This window comes from Chiloscyllium punctatum, unplaced genomic scaffold (genome assembly GCF_047496795.1).
Source record: "Chiloscyllium punctatum isolate Juve2018m unplaced genomic scaffold, sChiPun1.3 scaffold_328, whole genome shotgun sequence".
NCBI lineage: Eukaryota > Metazoa > Chordata > Chondrichthyes > Orectolobiformes > Hemiscylliidae > Chiloscyllium > Chiloscyllium punctatum.
In genome coordinates, this window is record NW_027310062.1 from 248,942 (window position 1) to 254,065 (window position 5,124).

The window sequence follows — 5,124 nt, forward strand, 5'->3', positions numbered from 1 at the left end:
CGAGAAGAATAGATTCTCAAAAAATACAGTTCGCAGATTCCTCAAGAACAAACCACGACAAGCAGACCAAACACAGCCAGAAACCTTAACTACCTTACCATACATCGAAGAAGTTTCAGAAATGACAGCCAGACTATTCAGACCCCTCGGAATCCTAGTAGTACATAAATCCACCAACACTCTCAAACAAAAACTAACAAACTTAAAAGACACAGTTCAACCCATGGACAAAACCAACGTCATCTACAAGGTTCCATGCAAGGATTGCCACCAACACTACGTAAGACAAACAGGAAGAAAGTTAGCCACCAGGATATACGAACACCAGCTCGCCACAAAAAGACACGACCTTCTCTCCTTCGTAGCCCTACACACTGATTAAAAATACCACTATTTCGACTGGGACAACACATCTATCCTGGAACACGCTAAGCAAAGACATGCCAGAGAATTCCTAGAGACCTGGCACTTCAACCACAATGCCATAAACAAACACTTAGATCTAGATGCCATCTATCAACCCATCCGAAAACGAACAGGAAATGACATCACCACAAACCCCAGGAACCCCATCGAGAAGAAAAATATAAATAGAAAGCAGGAGACAACGGCTTTGCTTCACTTGGAGGTCGCCACTGATGATGATGTTACCTAGCCAAGTAATGAAACGTCTGGATATCAAAGTTACAGCTCAGCGAAGCAACCCTCCACCCTACATTTTAAATCATTTTTCATGTTTATGTTCCATGAATCTGCGGTTAATGATCCACAGTTTAGTTTCAATCCCTATAGGTAACATGCTGATTTCTCCAGTTGTTCATAGTTCAATGTGATGCATCCAGTGTGTGCATAACGAGAGGGAGCTTGCTTCCCACATCTTGTGTTTATCTGTGCCTTATGTCCAGCATTCATCAACGGCGAGAGCAAGGGGCGAGGGCGAGACCAATGTGTAAGTCTCTCCGTGCCCATGCACGGCACCCACAGCGGCAATTCTCCACTGTGCATTTACAGCCAGTTCTCAGTGCCCCTACACCCACGCCCTGCCCCTTTTGAAATATCTCCATTATTTTGTGCTGTTTCGCTGTGCTCTTCTCACCAGGATGAATTACTTCGACTCAACTTCCTCCAGATTTCATCTTACAAAACATTCATTAAGATTCCCTTTGCATAAACATGCATTTCGCAGCTCTCATACGAAAAAACGTTAACAGCAGCTTGACTTGAAAAAGAAAATCGCGCTCCTTTTCATTATCCCAAAGCAAACTAGATTTCAATGCAGTTTAGTCAAACGGCGCAAACTATCCCTTGAGATTTTGTAATAGCGACAATGCATATAAACTGACCGTTGGAGTTCCAGTTTCAATGCGACAGCTGAAAAACCGCACCATTGAAAGCCGTTGATGACAGTGGGACTCGAATCCACGCGTGCAGAGCACAATGGATTAGTAATCCATCGCCTTAACCTCTCGGCCACCACATCACAGATACTCAAAAAGCTCTGACCTTATGTATAATTGAATTTCGTAAATTATGCAGAGCAGCAGATATTTCTCCCTGGTGTTGGTGAAATGACAAATAATACAGTCCGGTTCCAAGACTATGGTCTGACCCCTGGGTTGTGGGGCAAGTGCACTCCCACTGGCACACTGTGCACACAGTGATCTGAACAAAAATGAGGAAATGACTATGTAACAAGGTCTGTTGAATTCTGTGAAATTTGAAGTCAATGGAATGAAGAACCCGAGACAGCAGGAGGTGTTCTTTCAATAAAGAGTTGGATAGAGCTCTTAAGGATAGTGGAATCAAGGGTTATGGGGATAAGGCAGGAACAGGATACAGACTGAGGATGTTCAGGGCATGACCATAATGAATGGTGGTGCTGGCTCGAAGGGCAGAATGGCCCACTCCTGCACCGACTGTCTATTGTCTATTAAATTGCCTGTGAGGAATTGTTTTCCAGACTGGAGGAGAGTGCATAGTGCTCAATGTCATTATTCCGAAGACCTAACTTCCACTCAGATGTTTTTGACACGCACTTGTGTACAGAACAGACAATTTCAAAATCCAAAATAAGGCTAAACTGACAATTGATCTCAACAATGCAAAAACCTTGATGCGTATCATTTTCCTGGGCGTGCGACACCAAGTCACTGTATGATCACAGCAACAGAGTGAGCAAGTGTCAGAAGGAAAATGAGTGCAGTACCAGAGCGCATACTGGGAGCAGCACGTGACACACGGGGAAGTGCATTTCCCACAACAGGAATACTTCCCAAACAGCGGAATGCGGTGGAAGAATTCAGAGGGAGTTTGCACTATGAAATTCGATGCCAGAGACACGATGGAGATCTGTCATTGAGTCTGTTCAAGATGAAGATTTTAAGATTTCTACAGATGCAAAACAAAATAAAAAGCTCATGAGTTAATGAAGGCAAAAGATGAAATTGTACATTTCATCAATCTATCCATCTTTACAATGAGTACCTCACCACTTTCCTCACTCGGGGACAGAACCACTGTTGAAGATGATAATATAATCCCCGTTTACTTGCCATGGAATCAGAGAAACTCGGTTTCCCAAACGTTAAGGTAAAACCAGGAATGTGGAGGTAAGCATTAATGTGTTGCTCCTGTGCTGAAGGTGACCAGTGCACGGTATCTCTGTTCCAGTATAGTGGGCTGTGCTGTGCCGAAGTTTTAATTTTGAGCCTCACATGGAGCAGCTTCAATTTGTCATCGTGTTGAGGGGTACGGACAGAAGGTGATATTGAGCAAAGCCAAGTTTATGGGAAAATACCCGTGTTTGTGGATTGAGAAACAACCTTTTCTGGATAATGACTCCTTGATCAACAAACATACTGCAAGTATCTAAAACGTGAAGAGACTATGTGGAGAGAGAGCCGAAGGTGATTTTTCACCAGTTGGATAACGTTTCTCATGTGCACTACTTTAAATTCTGGGAAAATAGAAGTTGAACTGGTTTCATGTTACACAGTTTTTTTACAAACTCACAAAGGTTGCTGCAATAATAAAAAAAGAAATCACATAGGACCGTTTGAATATTGTATTGAACTGAATTTTGGTGTGAGCATATTTTATCTTAACTGGCGTGCTGCAGAGAAGTACAGAGGGTTAACAATACAAAAGGACCCAGTCTTCTTGGTGGATTTCTTGGGTGGAGTTAAGAATGTACGAAATGTACATAACATCATGTGAATGTGGTCAAATCTTTAAAGTAGGTGTTGCATCTCCAAGTGACGATTCAATTCCTAGTCATTAGGATATCACTTCTGTCTGCAGTTATTTTAGGACATCAGCGCCATTTACCGAGTTTCACCTTGAATAATACGCCACACCTTACCAATCCATGAACTTGTTATACTCAGTCTTATTCAGTTGTACGTGTTCATGAAATATCTTTGTGTCTGAAGTCAACAAATTCGAAATTGTTACGCAACTATACTGACTTTCACTCAATGGTAAATTCTCTCCTTGTACGTTTTTTCGTGTATCTTTTAAACCACTCTGAAGTCAGCTTCTACGTTTTACTTCTGTAAAGTCGTTCACGATTTAAATAACTCTATTGCGTGGAAGAAACTCTCATCCAAACTTTTCTTAATCATTCCCTAATGGTTTTCAAGCTCAAACGATAGTTATTGATTCACTCGAAAGAGGGACTTTCCCCGATTTACTCATTCAAACCTCGCGTTATGTGAAAATCTCATTTGTTTACATCAAACTTGCGTGTTTTTGCTCCAGCATTTCCAAATCTCGTGAATAAACTCCGTCATTCTTTCTATCATCCCGATGAAACCGGTTGTATCTTTTCTGATATTCTTATGTCTTAGTAAACAACGTCACTTGGCTTTCTTATATCTTGCTATCCAGGAAACAGCGTCTGTGCCCTTTCTCACTTCTTTGCATGCTTTTGGTGGAGAATGAGGACAAGGATTACACACAATGTTCCCACTGAGGGTGAACTACAAATTTTACTTTTACACTATGAACTCTTTGCTTTTTAAATACGACGTCTCTATTTATAAACTCCAATAAGGTTAATTACTATCTATCCAGTTCATGAACATCGTCTCCATGGAGACGAAAATTATCCATCACTTCCTTTATTCTTCCACGGGATGTCTGAAAGGTTTGTAAGGCCAACATCTCCATATCCCCGTGTCCTGAGTCAGTCTCAGCTATTTCTAAAGGTGACTGAAGTTCAAATAGTTCATAGTGTGTCTCCCGTCATTCCAGTACAGACTGGATCTGGACAGTAAATGCCATCACCAAAGGCCACAGTATATAAACCACTCTGAACCCCTCAATTAGATTCCAGGCTGTAACTCACACTGGGATATCTGTTATTCTGTATATAAACAGCTCTGAACCCCTCAATTAGATTCCAGGCTGTAACTAACCCCGGGCTATCTGTTATTCTGTATATAAACCACTCTGAAACCCTCAATTAGATTCCAGACTGTAACTCACCCTGGGCTATCTGTTATTCTGTATATAAACCACTCTGAACCCCTCAATTAGATTCCAGGCAGTTACTCACTGTGGGCTCTCTGTTATTCTGTATATAAACCACTCTGAACCCCTCAATTAGATTCCAGGCAGTTACTCACTGTGGGCTATCAGTTATTCTGTATATAAACCACTCTGAACCCCTCAATTAGATTCCAGGCTGTCACTCACTCCGGCCTAACTGTTATTCTGAATATAAACCACTCTGAACCCCTCAATTAGATTCCAGGCTGTAACTCACTCCGGGCTATCTGTTATACTGTATATAAACCACTCTGAACCCCTCAATTAGATTCCAGGCAGTTACTCACTGTGGGCTCTCTGTTATTCTGTGACATAAACCAGAGGATTTGAGCCAAGGGGAGAGGCTGAATAAGCTGGGGCTGTTTTCCCTGGAGCATCAGAGGCTGAGGCGTGACTTTATCGATGTTTATAAAATCAAGACGGGCATGGATAGGAGAAATAGACAAAGTCTTTTCCTCGCTGTAGGGGAGTCCAGAACTAGAGGGCAGAGGTTTAGTGTGAGAGGGGAAAGATATGGAAGAGACCTAAGGGGCAACTTGTTCACTCAGAGGGTGGTCCATGAATGCAATGAAC

General features: G+C 42.0%; 1 non-coding gene across 1 annotated transcript; it reads right to left on the reverse strand.

The window, feature by feature from the left end:
- Positions 1-1,398: 1,398 nt before the first annotated feature.
- Positions 1,399-1,480, reverse strand: trnas-acu (transfer RNA serine (anticodon ACU)). The gene has a single exon. It is a non-coding gene; the product is annotated as a tRNA-Ser (tRNA).
- Between the last annotated feature and the right edge of the window lie 3,644 nt (positions 1,481-5,124).